The 18,034-nt window shown below is 51.7% G+C and overlaps 1 pseudogene; it reads right to left on the reverse strand.

Annotated features, from left to right (window-relative positions):
* Positions 1–1,198: 1,198 nt before the first annotated feature.
* Positions 1,199–16,778, reverse strand: LOC135291857 (zinc finger protein 850-like; annotated as a pseudogene).
* Between the last annotated feature and the right edge of the window lie 1,256 nt (positions 16,779–18,034).

Below are 18,034 nucleotides of genomic sequence, written 5' to 3' on the forward strand. Positions count from 1 at the left end.
CACACAGAAGGGTACAGCAACACACAGGGGAGATGGGGACAGCGAGTCACAGGGAGGACAGGGACACCCAGAGGGCTGACAGAGACACAAGGGGCAGGACAGGGACACAGAGGGCACAGGGAGCATGGTGGGGAATGGGGACAAAGAGAGCAGAGGGCATGTGATGCCACCAGGACACACATCAGGGGACAATGTTGCCACAACTGTGGGAGCACTGCCATTAGGACACTTCGGCTGACACCCAGCTTGGGGCCACGTGAGCCCCCGGGTGAAACTGAGCCTTGCCCTGTCCCCTGCGGAGGTTGGGGTCCCCTGAGTGCAGTGGCCCTGGGACACCCTGGTGCCTGTCAATCACTTCTGGGCTACTTGTCACCAGCTGAACAAGGTCCCCGTCCTGCCCTGATGGGTGGTGACATTCGGCTGGGACACTGCAGTGGTGACAGTGGGGACGTGGTGGCAGGAACTGCATCAGACAGTGCTTGGCCATGGCCAAGATGAAGGTGCTGGTGGCACTGTGGTGGCACAGGTGGTGGCACTGTTGCTGTCCTAGCTCATGTCCCCATCCATGTTTCCCATGTTCCCACCCATGTCCCATCTATGCCTTAGTTCAATGTCTTTACTTTTACCCCACTTTCAAGGCTTTCAAAGGGATGAACAGAAACATTTTTGTTTCAAGGCCAAAATAAAACAATTTATGTCTCCCTGCCAGCAAAGCAACCATGTCCCTCAGTGGGTGGGAAGAACCTTTTTTGGAGAGGTTTCTACCCCACCGTCTCTAAAATCAGTTGTTTTACCCTAGTCCCTCCCCATTTGGCTGCGGAAGATAACAGTGGGACAGAGAGAATTAAAATGATGGATTTCTGTTGGAGAAGACCTCCACGGCCGTCCAGCGTTCCTTGATGACATCAAAAGATGTAACAAGAGAGATTTTTCTGGAGTCAGAAGTTGACAAATCTGCTCTCCACAATGGATTTCAAATGTTGGTCTGTGGATGTGTGCAGGTGCCCACAGGGAGCCAGGAGGATGTGGAGCCCCCAGGCCGGTGTCTTCCCAACAGGGATCACCAGCACCATGGATCACCGGGGCTCTGCCCACTGTGGGTCACTGGGAATCATCCAGTGAGGATCCTCCCATGGGGGATGGAGCTGGAGCAGCGCACAAAGCTCTTCCTGTACTCGGGGCACTCACAGGGCTTCCCTTAGTGATGGCTCCGTTGGTGTTGGGTCAAGGTAGAGCTCTGTGAGAAGCTCTTCCCACACTTGGGACACTTGTAGGGCCTCTCCCCAGTGTGGATGCGCTGGTGGTTGATGAGGGTGGCGTTCTGCTTGAAGCCCTTGCCACAGTCAGGGCAGCGGAAGGGCCTCTCATCTGTGTGAATGCGCTGGTGTAGAAGGAGACTGGAGCTGGTCTGAAACCTCTTCTTGCACTGATCACACTTGTAGGGTCTCTCCCCAGTGTGGCTCCTCTAGTGGCGGGTCAGGAGGGACTTTGACATGAAGCTCTTCCCACACTCCCCACACTCAAAGGGCCGTTCCCCCGTGTGGATCCTCTGGTGGACAATCAGTTCAGACCTCGACCTCAAGCTCTTCCCACACTGTCCACACTTGTAGGGCCGTTCCAGTCCTGTGTGCATTTCCATGTGGTGGGTCAGGTGGCACTTTCTCTGGTAGCTGTTCCCACACTCCCCACACTCATAGGGCCGTTCCCCCGTGTGGGTTCTCTGGTGGATGGTCAGATCAGAGCTCGTCCTGAAGCCCTTCCCACACTCTGCACACTCGTAGGGCCGTTCCCCCGTGTGGGTTCTCACGTGGGCAGTCAGGGTGGATTGCTGGGTGAAACTCCTTCCACACTCAGGACACTCATAGGGCCTCTCCCCGCGGTGGATGCGCAGGTGGGTGATGAGGACAGACTTGAGCTTGAAGCCCTTTGCACAAATGGGGCAGCAGAAGGGCCTCTCCTCGATGTGACTCCGCTGATGCCTGAGGAGACTGGAGCTGGTCTGAAACCTCTTCCAGCATTTATCACACTCGTAGGGCCGTTCCCCAGTGTGGATTCTCATGTGGCGCATCACTTCGGAGCTCCATCTGAAGCTCTTCCCACATTCCGAGCACTTGTGGGGTTTCTCCCCATCCTGAAGCTGCTCATGGACCCCCAGCTCTGAGCTCCGGCCACCTCCCCGGACCAGGGTGGGTCTTTGCTCCTCGGATTCCCGTGATCTGCGTTTGCAGCCCCTCCTCATGCGGGATCTCCGGGGATTTTCCTCCCCACTGGATTCCTCGGATGTGGAGCCACTCAAAACAGCCTCTTCCACGACGTTCTGCTGTGGGGATTTGTCCTGCCTGGTCTCCATCCTCAGCTCCTTCCCTGGGGGAGGAAGGACAAGGAGAGGATGGGCTTTGCCTCCATGCCACAGGGAAGGGCAAGGAGATCCCCCCAGTGCATCCCTGGCAGGATGGCGTTGGCAGCGAGGTTGCCCTGCATCTGGGGGCCATGCTGGGCTGGGAGATGGAGCAGGAGAGAGGAGGAAAGGGGCAGGGACTTCCTCCTCACCTGCATTGGGCTCCCGGGCCATCTTCCTCTTCCTCGCCGCCTCCTCCTCCGCCTCCATTGGGCCAAGGTTTGGGAATGGGAAGTCCTGGTTTGGGGAAAAACAAGAGATGAGCATGTTGGCTTTCAGAGTCCCTCGGTCTGTCTTGATTTGAAAAGACAGGGGTCAGCTATCAAAGGTAGGAGCCTCCTTTGAAATGGGAAATGGAAACTCCCTCCAAAGTATGATAATTTTGAAACGAAGGGGCTCTCAGGCAAAGATAGGGCACTAGGATAACAGTCTTTCCTAGGAAAATGGAAATAAAAGGGCAGTACTACCAGAAATCACAGAGAGAGTCAGAATACAACCTGGCACCCTCTTGCTCAGGGTGTTGCTAGCAGTCCAATGAAATGGTGGCCGCAGTCCTCCTGGAGGGACCGATGTGGTTCTGTGAAGGCAGTGATGCTTTGGAAGGATGTAGTTTTCCTCTGAAGGTGCAGAAGTGGTGTAGATGGGCCTGGTCTTCCTCTGGGAATCCAGTGGGAGAAGGCTGCCGTGGTGGTTCAAATCTCAGCTTATAACCAGGTAGGAATGCTTGGCTCCTCCCTCTGGGTGGAGCATCTCACAATGGGATGATGTCATTTTCTCATTCATGCAGGAACACTCAATGGCCTGTTAACTGAAGGTGTCTCCCCAGAGGGAGGGTGGGTCATGGAAGAGATAAAGAACACTGCTGCACCAGGTTTCAACAGATGGTGATAGAATACATCTGCGTCCATCTTGCATTGCAACCTAAGACAAGGAGGGACACAGACCAGGGGATGACACCGAGTAAGGTGGACACCGGCACAGGGTTGATGGTGGGACGGGGGAGACACTGGGAAAGGGGTGACAGTGGGCTGAGGGACACACGGAGCAGGGGGCAATCCTGAGCACGGGGGCACACCGGATCAAAGTGACACCGCTGGGTGTCCCCAGAGACTGGGCGGCTGCTAAAGCGGGGCTTCCAGTATGGAATGGCTGAGGCAGCCCCGGGCTCAGCCCAATGCCAGTGCCAGTACCGGATAAGGAGAAGAGGGAAGAGGAGGAGGAACTGTGGTGCTGCCTCACGTATTTCTTCATGAGCCCCTGGGACAAGTACTGGGCCAATGGCAGGCAGCTTGTGAGCTTTGCGCAGCAGCTCGCCAAGACCGTCCTGGTCACCATGCAGATGACAGCACCAGGGACAGAGAGGATAGTGGGAAATTTGGAAGTCCTTTGCAGTTGGGATACGGGATACCCCAAAGCGAGAGCGGGCCAATCCTTCGTGATTTGCCAGATTGTCTACATCACCAATTCCCACCTGGCCAGCGCCAAGATTTGTTTCACCTATCACACAAACACTTCCAGCTATGAGTACATGGATATCCCCTTCCATAATCAGTATTCTCACATTTCCATGCTACAAGCCACGGGAGAGGGTGCCCTGTGCCTGGAATAATGGCCACCAGGTCATCTGCAATATCACACTCTTCCACATCATTGACATGGCCAGAGAGCTGGAACTGACATTCTCAAGGGGAGAGAGAATTCATGCTTTCTTTTCCCATCCTCAGAATTACCAGGGGAAGCGATGAGGCAGAAATTCCCAGTTCTCAGTGCGTCCCCAAATCAAATTCTACTTTATTCCAACTATTTCCAACCCGTGCTGCATTTTTTGCTCATTTTCTCTTTTCACACTTTTTCCCTATTTTCCTCTCTTTTTTTCCCTTTTCCCCATCTTTTTTTTCTTTTTCCTTTCCCACCTTTTCTCTTTTCTCTCACTCCTTTTCCCTTCTTTTTCCCATTGTTTGCTTTTTCTCTGTTTCCCTCACATTTTTCCCCCTGTTTTTTCTGCCTTTTCCCCTTTTATCCCTCTGTACTCCTAATTTTCCTTTTTGCCCCCATTTCTCCTCCTTTCCCCCACTTTTCTCCCTTTTCTCCCCCTCTTCCTCCTTTTCCCCCCAGCTCATTTGATTTCCTTTACCCCACATTTTTCTATCAGTTCCTCAAGTTTTTTCCCTTCTCTTCCTCTTCCTCCTTGGTTCTTTTGCATGGAGAAGAAACATCCATGGAGCTGAATTGCCTTGGGTTTTCCCTATTTTTGGGGGGAATTTTGGGGCCAAATTCCATCTTTATTTTGACAGCAGATTTAAAAAATCTCTCTGCCCATTGGTGGGATTTTATGACTTTTCTTCCCCGCAGTTTTTCTCCGTTTTTAATTAATTGTTTAAGTAACATTTTAATTTCTTGCTCCCAGGGCTGTTCTGCTATTTCCCTGCTTTTTCCACCTCTTTTTCCAAGAGGAAGAGACAGAAAAGGGGGGGGAAAGGATGGAAAAGGGGAGAAAAGGATGGAAAAGGGGATAAGAGGGTGGAAAAGGAGAAAGAGGAATGGGGTGGAGAAGCTGTGATGATCTAGAGGGGATGGAGAATTTGGGATAACCCTGAAGATTTGCGATAATCTCAGGAATGGGCAGGGATCCCACTGGAGAATGGGAATGGCCTGGATCACATTGGAGACTGGGAATGCTGACGAAACCTGTTGGAGATTGGGAATGGGCACAGATCCCATTGGAGGTCTGGAATGGGCATGGATCCTGGTCCTGGCAGTGGAGGAGGAATTTTGGGAAGTGAGGGCGAGCCCCCACTGGCTCTGAACAGCACCGGGAAAAGGCCCTGCAAGGGTTAATTATTAATTTAATTGGGTACTTAATTGGGAGTTGAAGTGGGAATTGAAGCCACAAGGAATAGGGGGGATCCAAGGGGTCGGAGTGATGGCAGCATCGTCCAGTGAGAGGGCACAGGGACTGGGAACAGGAATGTGGACAGGGATGGGAAACGGTACCAGGAATGGGGACAGGGACCAAGACCAGGAGCAGGAATGGGGACTGGGACTGAGAATACGGGACAGGAAGAGCAAACGGGACGGGGAATGGGGACAGAGACTGGGAATGGGACCAGGAATGTGGACAGGGACAGGGAGCAGGAATGGGACTGGAATGAAGGGGCTGGGACCACTAATGAGGACAGGGACGGGGAACGGGACCTGGGACTGGGAATACAGAACAAGAACGGGGTAGGAGACTGGGAATATGGGAGCTGGATTTGGAATGGGACTGGAAAAACAAGACAGGGACTGGGAATGAGATCAATAATGGGGACAGGCGCTGGGAGTGGGACAGGGAACACCGGACTGTGCTGGGCTGTAAGATGGGTGTATTCTATTTCCAATCTGATAGAGGTGGGGCAGTTATCTCCTGTTCATTGGGCAGTTTACTTTATCTCTTCCACAAGCCATCCTCCCTCCTGGGAGCTATCTTCTGTTAATGGGCTACTGAATCCCACTGCATGACTGATAAAATTGCATCATCCCATGGTGAAATGCTCCACTCAGGGAGAGGAGCCAAGCATTCCTGCCTGAATACAATCTGAGATTTGGAACACCTCAAGCAGCCTTTTCCCAGTGGATTCCCAGAGGAAGAGCAGGCCCATCTACACCACCACTGGTTCTGCAGAGGAAAACTCCAGCCTTCTTCAGGATCATTTGTTCAAAAGAAGCACATCTATGCCTGCAGGAGGACTGCAACCACCATTTCACTGGACTGCTACTAACTCTCTGGCCAAGAGGGTATGTGGTTGGACTCTGACTCCTTCTGTGATGTTTTTGTATGGTACTGGGACCAGGAATGGGGACCAGGAATGGGGACAGGGACTGCAAATGGAAGCGGAAATATGGGAGAGAGACTTGGAATGAGACTGGGGATGGGAATATGGGAAAGGGAGAGGGAATATAGAAATGGAAATATGGGAACGGGAGTGGGAGTCGGAATACAAGAACGGGAAGAGGACAGGGAATATGGGATAGCAAATATGGAAAGAGGAACCGGAGAGAGAATATCGGATGGGGATTTGGAAGATGGGACCAACACTGGAAAGAGCTACATAGGAAGGGGACTGGGAATGGGAATATGGGAAGGGAACGGGTGTTGAGCTGTGCGTGGGTCTTCAAAGAGACAAAAGCAGTTGTTGGTTGTTGTAAAGCTGTTTATTGCATGAATCCATCAGTCTTGAAGGCACAGAGTTCAGAGTATTAAAGTCCATGCTAAAAGCTTTCTAGCACTAAGTCCTGATGTTCTGAGCAAACAGAGCAGGAGCAACTCCCACTGCTTTCTTCTTCTTCTATTTCTTCTCTTTTTTTCCATCCCAGAGGAGGAAGATTTTCTTAATGAATCTTCCAATCAGCTAAAAAGACAATTCTAAAACTTTGTTCCTACACTAATCTGAGTTTGATACTAATTTGTGCAAAAGTAGTGTCAGTTAATAGCCAAAATCTATGTATACAGTTTATCTATTCAAGCAAATGGTTCTATCTGTTCTATCTAGAAATGCAAGCAATGTTCTGCTGTGTTTTTGTTATGTCAGGAACAAAGCTAATTTTGTGAAAGGTAAGACTATTGAACTTTAAAGTAGGACTTAGGGCCTTTTACTCGCTAACACAATGTCCTAAGGAGCTTACCATCTATTTCTACTTACTTAAAATTAAACCTTACACTTCTCCTTCATGTCTGTGTGGCTTAATATATTGTAGTTTCTCTAAAGGTTCTAATTCAATCCCTGCATTCCTTTCTCTCTCTGAGGAACTCAGAGAGGCTTCTATTTCATGCCTGCCAACAACAGGGAATAGCAAAATGGAAATGTGGGACTGGCAGGGGGACCGGAAATACGATAATGAAAACAGGACAGGGATTATGGGACAGAGAATATGGGAATGGCAATGGGACAGAGAATATGGAACAGGGACAGGGAATGACACTGGGAATGGGATCTGGATTGGGATGGGAGCAGGATAGGACTGGGAGTGGGGTGACATGGGAATGAATGGGGGAAGAGGGGGTGACAGTGGGAAGATGGGGATCCTAGAGAGGGGAGAGTAGGAAGAGGGAAAGGGGCCATGGGCACAGTTCCAGAGCAGGGCATCCATGATCAGCTGCTTCAGAACCTCCTGCAGGGACAGCGCAGTGGTGGCAGTGGGGATGTGGTGAGAGGAAGTGCATGAGGGACATGGCCAAGATGAAGGAGCTGGTGGCACTGGGGTGGCACTGGTGGTGGCACTGATGCTGTCCCATTTCATGTCCCCATTCATGTTTCCCACGTTCCCTCCCATGTCCATGACGCCTCATGTCCCCACCCAGGGCTGTGTGGCTGTGTGCCCATGTGTCCCTGCATATACTCATCCATTGTCTGTGTTCCCCATGTCCATGTCCCCATCCATGTTCCCCATGTCCCTTCATGTCCATGTCCCCCCATGACCCTACACATGTCACTGTCCCCGACATGCCTCCATCCATGCATTAGTTCAATGCCTTTATTTTAACCCCGGTTTCAGGGCTCTCAAAGGGATGAACGGAAAGCTTTCCGTTTCAAGGCCAAAACAAAATAATTGATGTGTCCCTGGCAGCAGAGTATTCATGTGCTTGGGTGGGTGGGAAGAACCGTTTTTGGAGGGATTTCCACCCCACTCTTTCCAAAATCGTGGGTTTTGCCCCAGTCCATCCCCATATGGCTGTGAAAGATGTCCATGGAGTAGAGGCAATTAAAACAATGCATTTATGTTGGAGAAGACCTCCACGGCTATCCAGTACGGCTTGATGACACCAGAAGATGCAAAAAGTTTATTTTTCTAGGGTGACAAGGCACCAAATCGGCTCTCCACAATGGATTTCAAATGTTGGTCTGTGGATGAGTTCAGGTGACCATGGGAAGCCAGGAGGATGTGGAGCCCCCAGGCCGGTGTCTTCCCAACATGGATCAATGGCACCACGGATCACTGGGACTCTGCCCGCTGTGGGTCAGTGAGGATCATCCAGAGCAGATCTTCCCATGGGGAATGAAGCTGGAGCAGCGCACAAAGCTCTTCCTGCACTTGGGGCACTCGCAGGGCTTCCCTTAGTGGTGGCTCCAATGGTGTGTGGTCAAGGCAGACCGCTGCAAGAAGCTCTTGCCATACTTGGGACACTCCTAGGGCCTCTCCCTGGTGTGGATGTGATGATGTCGGATGAGGTTGGACTTGTGCTTGAAGCCCTTGCCACAGTCAGGGCAGCAGAAGAGCCTGTCATCTGTGTGAATGCGCTGGTGGCGGAGGAGATAGGAATGGCTCAGAAACCTCTTCCTGCATTGCTCACACTCATAGGGCCTCTCCCCGCTGTGGCTTCTCAGGTGGACAACCAGGCTGGAGCTGTGGCTGAAGCTCTTCCCACACTCCCCGCACTCATAGGGCCTCTCCCCATTGTGGCTCCTCATGTGGACAACCAGGTGGGAGCTCTGGATGAAGCTCTTCCCACACTCCTCACACATGTAGGGCCGTTCCCCCGCGTGGCTCCTCAGGTGTTTGCTCAGGTCGGCACGGTCGCAGAAGCTCTTCCCATACATGGCACACTGGTAGGGCCGTTGCCCTGTGTGACTCCTACAGTGTCTGTTCACTTCAGAGCTTGTCCTGAAGCTCTTGCCACACTCCATGCACTTGTATGGCTGTTCCCCTGTGTGGATTCTCATGTGGCGCATCACTTCGGAGCTCCACCTGAAGCTCTTCCCACATTTTGAGCACCTGTGGGGCTTCTCCCCATCCTGGAGCTGCTCATGGAGCCCCAGCTCCGAGCTCCGGCCACCTCCATGGCCCATGGTGGGTCTTTCCTCCTCAGATCCCCGTGATCTGCGTTTGCAGCTCCCCCTCATGCGGGACTTCTGGAGCTTTTCCTCCTTGTTGCATTCCTGCAACATGCATCCGCTCAAAACAGCCTCGTCCACGAGCTTCTGCTGCAGGGATTTGTCCTGCCTGGTCTCCATCCTCAGCTCCTTCCCTGGGGGAGGAAGGACAAGGAGAGGATGGGATTTGCCTCCGTGCCACAGGGAAGGGCAAGGAGATCCCCCCAGTGCATCCCTGGCAGGATGGCGTTGGCAGCGAGGTTGCCCTGCATCTGGGGGCCATGCTGGGCTGGGAGATGGAGCAGGAGAGAGGGGGAAAGGGGCAGGGACTTCCTCCTCACCTGCATGGGGCTCCCGGGCCATCTTCCTCTTTCTCGCCGCCTCCTCCTCCTCCATTGGGCCAAGGTTTGGGAATGGGAAGTCCTGGTTTGGGGAAAAACAAGGGATGAGCATGTTGGCTTTCAGGGTCCCTCGGCCTGTCTTGATTTGAAAAGACAGGGGTCAGCTATCAAAGGTAGGAGCCTCCTTTGAAATGGGAAATGGAAACTCCCTCCAAAGTATGATAATTTTGAAATGAAGGGTCTCTCAGGCAAAGATAGGGCACTAGGAATAACAGTCTTTCCTAGGAAAATGGAAATAAAAGGGCAGTACTACAAGAAATCACAGAGAGAGTCAGAACACAACCTGGCACCCTCTTGCTCAGAGGTCCAATGAAATGGTGGCCGCAGTCCTCCTGGAGGGACCGATGTGGTTCTGTGAAGGCAGTGATGCTTTGGAAGGATGTAGTTTTCCTCTGAAGGTGCAGTAGTGGTGTAGATGGGCCTGGTCTTCCTCTGGGAATCCAGTGGGAGAAGGCTGCCATGGTGTGTTTCAAATCTCAGCTTATAACCAGGTAGGAATGCTTGGCTCCTCCCTCTGGGCGGAGCATCTCACAATGGGATGATGTCATTTTCTCATTCATGCAGGAACACTCAATGGCCTGTTAACTGAAGTTGTCTCCCCAGAGGGAGGGTGGGTCATGGAAGAGATAAAGAACACTGCTGCACCAGGTTTCAACAGATGGTGATAGAATACATCTGCTTCCATCTTGCATTGCAACCTAAGACAAGGAGGGACACAGACCAGGGGAGGACACCGAGTAAGGTGGACACTGGCACAGGGTTGATGGTGGGACGGGGGAGACACTGGGAAAGGGGTGACAGTGGGCTGAGGGACACACGGAGCGGGGGGCAATCCTGTGCAGGGGGGCCCACCGGATCAAAGTGACACCGCTGGGTGTCCCCAGAGACTGGGCGGCTGTTAAAGCGGGGCTTCCAGTATGGAATGGCTGAGGCAGCCCCGGGCTCTGCCCAGTGCTACTGCCAGTACCGGAGAAGGAGAAGCGGGAAGAGGAGGAGGAACTGTGGTGCTGCCTCATGTATTTCTTCATGAGCCCCTGGGACAAGTACTGGGCCAATGGCAGGCGGCTTGTGAGCTTTGCGCAGCAGCTCGCCAAGACCGTCCTTGTCACCATGCAGATGACAGCACCAGGGACAGAGTGGATAGTGGGAAATTTGGAAGTCCTTTGCAGTTGGGATACGGGATGCCCCTAACCAAGAGCGGACCAGTCCTTCATGATTTGCCAGATTGTCTACATCACCAATTCCCACCTGGCCAGCGCCAAGATTTGTTTCACCTATCACACAAACACTTCCAGCTATGAGTACATGGATATCCCCTTCCATAATCAGTATTCTCACATTTCCATGTTGGACGACAAGCCACGGGAGAGGGTGCCCTATAGCTGGAATAATGGCCACCAGGTCATCTGCAGTATCACACTCTTGCACATCATTGACATGGCCAGAGAGCTGGAACTGACATTCTCAAGGGGAGAGAGAATGCATGGCTTTTTTTTCTACACTTCCATGCTTTCCCTTTCCATCCTCAGAATTACCAGGGGAAGCCATGAGGCAGAAATTCCCAGTTCTCAGTGGGTCCCCAAATCAAATCCTACTTTATTCCAACTATTTCCAGCTTGTGTTGCATTTTTGCTCATTTTCTCTTTTCACTCTTTTCTCCTATTTTCCTCTCTTTTTCCCCCACTTTTATTTCCTTTCCCGCCTTTTCTGTTTTCTCTCACTCTTTTCCCCTTCTTTTTCCCGTTGTTTCCTTTGTCTCTGTTTCTCTCATATTATCCCCCACTTTTTTCTGCCTTTTCCCCTTTTATCCCTCTTTACCACTGTTTTTCAATTTTGCCCACATTTCTCCCTCTTTCCTCCACTTTACTCCCTTTCCTCTCCCTTTCTCCCCCAGCACATTCGATTTTCTTTTTCCCCACATTTTTCTATCAGTTCCTCTCTTTTGTTCCCACCTCTTCCTCCTCCTCCTTGGTTCTTCTGGATGGAGAAGAACCATCCATGGAGTATCTCTGCCTTGGGTTTTCCCTATTTTTGGGGGGGAATTTTGTGGCCAAATTCCATCTTTATTTTGACAGCAAATTTCAAAAATCTCTCTGCCCTTTGTTGGGATTTGATGACTTTTTCCCCTCCTTTTTTCTCTGTTTTGAAATTAATTGTTTGCGTAATATTTTAATTTCTTGCTCCCAGGGCTGTTCTGCTATTTTCCTGCTTTTTCCACCTCTTTTTCCAAGGGGAAGAGGTAGAAAAGGGGGAAAAAAGGATGAAGAAGGGGAGAAAATGACGGAAAAGGGGATAAGTGGGTGGAAAAATAAAAAGAGGGCGGGAGTGGAGAAGCTAGGTATGCCTACCTGTGATGATCTAGAGGGGATGGAGAATTTGGGATAACCCTGAAGATTTGCCATAATCTCAGGAATGGGCGGGGATCCCACTGAAGAATGGGAATGGCATGGATCACATTGGAGACTGGGAATGCTGACGGAACCTGTTGGAGATTGGGAATGGGCACAGATCCCATGGGAGATTCGGAATGGGCATGGATCCTGGTTGTGGCACCGGAGGAGGAATTTTGCGAAGTGAGGGCGAGCCCCCACTGGCTCTGAACAGCACCGGGAAAAGGCCCTGCAAGGGTTAATTATTAATTTAATTGGGTACTTAATTGGGAGTTGAAGTGGGAATTGAAGCCACAAGGAATAGGGGGGATCCAAGGGGTCGGAGTGATGGCAGCATCGTCCAGTGAGAGGGCACAGGGACTGGGAACAGGAATGTGGACAGGGATGGGAAACGGTACCAGGAGTGGGGACAGGGACCAAGACCAGGAGCAGGAATGGGGACTGGGACTGAGAATACGGGACAGGAAGAGCAAACGGGATGGGGAATGGGGACAGAGACTGGGAATGGGAGCAGGAATGTGGACAGGGACAGGGAGCAGGAATGGGACTGGAATGAAGGGGCTGGGACCACTAATGAGGAGAGGGACCGGGAACGGGACCTGGGACTGGGAATACAGAACAAGAACGGGGTAGGAGACTGGGAATATGGGAGCTGGATTTGGAATGGGACTGGAAAAACAAGACAGGGACTGGGAATGAGATCAATAACGGGGACAGGCACTGGGAATGGGACAGGGAAGACAGGACTGTCCTGGGCTGTAAGATGGGTATATTCTATTTCCAATCTGATAGAGGTGGGGGCAGTTATGTCCTGTTAATTGGCCAGTTTACTTTATCTCTTCCACAAGCCATCCTCCCTCCTGGGAGCTATCTTCTGTTAATGAGCCACTGAACCCCACTGCATGACTGATAAAATTGCATCATCCCATGGTGAAATGCTCCACTCAGGGAGAGGAGCCAAGCATTCCTGCCTGAATACAATCTGAGATTTGGAACACCTCAAGCAGCCTTTTCCCAGCGGATTCCCAGAGGAAGACCAGGCCCATCTACACCACCACTGGATCTGCAGAGGAAAACTCCACCCTTCTACAGGACCATTTGTTCAAAAGAAGCACATCTATGACTGCAGAAGGACTGCAACCACCATTTCACTGGACTGCTACTAACTCTCTGGCCAAGAGGGTATGTGGTTGGATTCTGACTCCTTCTGTGATGTTTTTGTATGTGCCTGGGACCAGGAATGGGGACCAGGAATGGGGACCAGGAATGGGGACAGGGACTGGAAGCGGGGACCAAGAATAAGGGACAGGAAGCAGGTATGGGACCAGGAATGGGGACTGGGAATGGGAAGAGGGACTGTAAATGGAAGCGGAAATATGGGAGAGAGACTTGGAATGAGATTGAGGATGGGAATATGGGAACGGGAGAGGGAATATAGAAATGGAAATACGGGAACGGGAGTGGGAGCCGGAATACAAGAACGGGAAGAGGAGTGGGAATATGGGATAGCAAATATGGAAACAGGAAGCGGAGAGAGAATATCGGATGGGGATTAGGAAGATGGCACCAACACTGGAAAGAGCTACATAGGAAGGGGACTGGGAATGGGAATATGGGAAGGGAAGAGGTGTTGAGCTGTGCGTGGGTTTTCAAAGAGACAAAAGCAGTTGTTGGTTGTTGTAAAGCTGTTTATTACATGAATCCATCAGTCTGGAAGGCAAAGAGTTCAGAGTATTAAAGTTCATGCTAAAAGCTTTCTAGCATTAAGACCCCATGTATTGAGCAGATGGAACAGGAGGTACTCCCACATCTTTTTTCTTCTTCTTTTGTTTCCTCATTTTTTTCCATCCCAGCAGAGGACGATTTTATTAATGAATCATCCAATCAGCTAAAAACACAATTCTCAAACTTTGTTCCTACACTAATCTGAGTTTGATTCTAATGTGCAAACGTAGTGTCCATTAGTAGCCAAAATCTATGTATACAGTTTATCTATTCAAGCAAATGGTTCTATCTGTTCTATCTAGAAATGCAAGCAATGTTCTGCTGTTTTTATTATGTCAGGAACAAAGCTAATTTTGTGAAAGGTAACACTCTTGAACTTTAAAGTAGGCCTTAGGGCCTTTTAGTCGCTAATACAATCTCATAAGGAGCTTACCATATATTTGTACTTAAAACGAAACCTTACACTTCTCCTTCATGTCTGTGTGGCTTAATATATTGTAGTTTCTCTAAAGGTTCTCATTCAATCCCTACATTACTTTTTCTCTCTGAGGAACTCAGAGAGGCTTCTATTTCATGCCTGCCAACAAGAGGGAATATCGAAATGGAAATGTGGGACTGGCAGGGGGACCGGAAGTGTGAGAACAGGAACAGGACAGGGATTATGGGACAGAGAATATGGGAATGGCAACGGGACAGAGAATATGGAACAGGGAGAGGGAACGACACTGGGAATTGGATCTGGATTGGGATGGGAGCAGGATAAGACTGGGAGTGGGGTGACATGGGAATGAATGGGGGAAGGGGGGTGAGAGTGGGAAGAGGGGGATCCTGGAGAGGGGAGAGTGGGAAGTGGGAAAGGGGGACATGGGCACAGTTCCAGAGCAGGGCATTCTTGTTCAGCTGCTCTGGAACCTCTGGCAGGGACAGCGCAGTGGTGGCAGTGGGGATGTGGTGAGAGGAAGTGCATGAGGGACATGGCCAAGATGAAGGAGCTGGTGGCACTGGGGTGGCACTGGTGGTGGCACTGATCCTGTCCCACCTCATGTCCACATTCATGTTTGCCATGTTCCCTCCCATGTCCATGATGCCTCATGTCCCCAGCCAGGGCTGTGTGGCTGTGTCCCCATGTGTCCCTACACATACCCATCGATGTCTGTGTTCCCCATGTCCATGTCCCCATCCATCTTCCCCATGTCCCTTCATGCCCATGTCCCCCCATGACCCCACATATGTCACTGTCCCCCACATGCCTCCATCCATGCATTAGTTCAATGCCTTTATTTTAACCCCAGTTTCAGGGTTCTCAAGGGGATGAACAGAAAGCTTTCCGTTTCAAGGCCAAAACAAAATAATTGACGTGTGCCTGCCAGCAGAGTATTCCTGTGCTTGGGTGGGTGGGAAGAACCGTTTTTGGAGGGATTTCCACCCCACTCTTTCCAAAATGGTGGGTTTTGCCCCAGTCCATCCTCATGTGGCTGTGGAAGATGTCCATGGAGTAGAGGCAATTAAAACAATGCATTTATGTTGGAGAAGACCTCCAAGGCTATCCAGTATAGCTTGATGGCACCAGAAGATGCAAAAAGTTGATTTTTCTGGGGTCACAAGTCAACAAATTGTCTCTCCACAATGGATTTCAAATGTTGATCTGTGGATGAGTTCAGGCGACCATGGGAAGCCAGGAGGATGTGGAGCCCCCAGGCCGGTGTCTTCCCAACATGGATCAATGGCACCATGGATCACTGGGACTCTGCCCACTAGGGGTCAATGAGGATCATCCAGAGCAGATCTTCCCATGGGGGATGAAGCTGGAGCAGCGCACAAAGCTCTTCCTGCACTCGGGGAATTCGCAGGGCTTCTCTTAGTGGTGTCTCCAATGGTGTGTGGTCAAGGCAGACCGCTGCGAGAAGCTCTTGCCATACTTGGGACACTCCTAGGGCCTCTCCCTTGTGTGGATGCGATGATGTCGGATGAGGTTGGACTTGTGCTTGAAGCTCTTGCCACAGTCAGGGCAGCAGAAGAGCCTGTCATCTGTGTGAATGCGCTGGTGGCGGAGGAGATAGGAATGGCTCAGAAACCTCTTCCTGCATTGCTCACACTCATAGGGCCTTTCCCCGCTGTGGCTTCTCAGGTGGACAATCAGGCTGGAGCTGTGGCTGAAGCTCTTCCCACACTCCCCGCACTCATAGGGCCTCTCCCCATTGTGGCTCCTCATGTGGACAACCAGGTGGGAGCTCTGGATGAAGCTCTTCCCACACTCCTCACACATGTAGGGCCGTTCCCCCGCGTGGCTCCTCAGGTGTTTGCTCAGGTCGGCCCGGTCGCAGAAGCTCTTCCCACACGTGGCACACTGGTAGGGCCGTTGCCCTGTGTGACTCCTACAGTGTCTGTTCACTTCAGAGCTTGTCCTGAAGCTCTTGCCACACTCCATGCACTTGTATGGCTGTTCCCCTGTGTGGATTCTCATGTGGCGCATCACTTCGGAGCTCCACCTGAAGCTCTTCCCACATTTTGAGCACTTGTGGGGCTTCTCGCCATCCTGGAGCTGCTCAGGGAGCCCCAGCACCGAGCTTCGGCCACCTCCGTGGCCCATGGTGGGTCTTTCCTCCTCAGATCCCTGCAGTCTGCTTTTGCAACTGCCCCTCATGCACGACTTCTGGAGCTTTTCCTCCTTGTTGCATTCCTGCACCATGCATCCGCTCAAAACAGCCTCTTCCACGAGCTTCTGCTGTGGGGATTTGTCCTGCCTGGTCTCCATCCTCAGCTCCTTCCCTGGTGGAGGAAGGACAAGAAGAGGATGGGATTTGCCTCCGTGCCACAGGGAAGGGCTAGGAGATCCCCCCAGTGCGTCCCTGGCAGGATGGCGTTGGCAGCGAGGTTGCCCTGCATCTGGGGGCCATGCTGGGCTGGGAGATGGAGCAGGAGAGAGGGGGAAAGGGGCAGGGACTTCCTCCTCACATGCATGGGGCTCCGGGTCCATCTTCCTCTTCCTCGCCGCCTCCTCCTCCGCCTCCATTGGGCCAAGGTTTGGGAATGGGATGTTCTGGTTTGGGGAAAAACAAGGGATGAGCATGTTGGCTTTCAGGGTCCCTCGGCCTGTCTTGATTTGAAAAGACCGGGGTCCGCTATCAAAGGTAGGAGCCTCCCTTGAAATGGGAAATGGAAACTCCCTCCAAAGTATGATAATTTTGAAATGAAGGGGCTCTCAGGCAAAGATAGGGCACTAGGAATAACAGTCTTTCCTAGGAAAATGGAAATAAAAGGGCAGTACTACCAGAAATCACAGAGAGAGTCAGAACACAACCTGGCATCCTCTTGCTCAGGGTGATGCTAGCAGTCCAGTGAAATGGTGGCCGCAGTCCTCCTGGAGGGACCAATGTGGTTCTGTGAAGGCAGTGATGCTTTGGAAGGATGTAGTTTTCCTCTGAAGGTCCAGTAGTGGTGTAGATGGGCCTGGTCTTCCTCTGGGAATCCAGTGGGAGAAGGCTGCTGTGGTGTTTCACATCTCAGCTTATAACCAGGTAGGAATGCTTGGCTCCTCCCTCTGGGCGGAGCATCTCACAATGGGATGATGTCATTTTCTCATTCATGCAGGAACACTCAATGGCCTGTTAACTGAAGGTGTCTCCCCAGAGGGAGGGTGGGTCATGGAAGAGATAAAGAACACTGCTTCACCTGGTTTCAACAGATGGTGATAGAATACATCTGCTTCCATCTTGCATTGCAACCTAAGACAAAGAGGGACACAGCCCAGGGGATGACACCGAGTAAGGTGAACACTGGCACAGGGTTGATGGTGGGACGGGGGAGACACTGGGACAGGGGTGACAGTGGGCTGAAGGACACACGGAGCAGGGGGCAATCCTGAGCAGGGGGGCACACCGGATCAAAGTGACACCGCTGGGTGTCCCCAGAGACTGGGCGGCTGCTTAACCGAGGCTTCCAGTATGGAATGACTGAGGCAGCCCCGGGCTCAGCCCAATGCCAGTGCCAGTACCGGAGAAGGAGAAGCGGGAAGAGGAGGAGGAACTGTGGTGCTGCCTCATGTATTTCTTCATGAGCCCCTGGGACAAGTACTGGGCCAATGGCAGGCGGCTTGTGAACCTTGCGCAGCAGCTCGCCAAGACCGTCCTTGTCACCATGCAGATGACAGCACCAGGGACAGAGTGGATAGTGGGAAATTTGGAAGTCCTTTGCAGTTGGGATATGGGATACCCCAAACAGAGAGCGGGCCAATCCTTCATGATTTGCCAGATTGTCTACATCACCAAT

This window comes from Passer domesticus, unplaced genomic scaffold (assembly GCF_036417665.1).
Source record: "Passer domesticus isolate bPasDom1 unplaced genomic scaffold, bPasDom1.hap1 HAP1_SCAFFOLD_138, whole genome shotgun sequence".
Lineage (NCBI taxonomy): Eukaryota > Metazoa > Chordata > Aves > Passeriformes > Passeridae > Passer > Passer domesticus.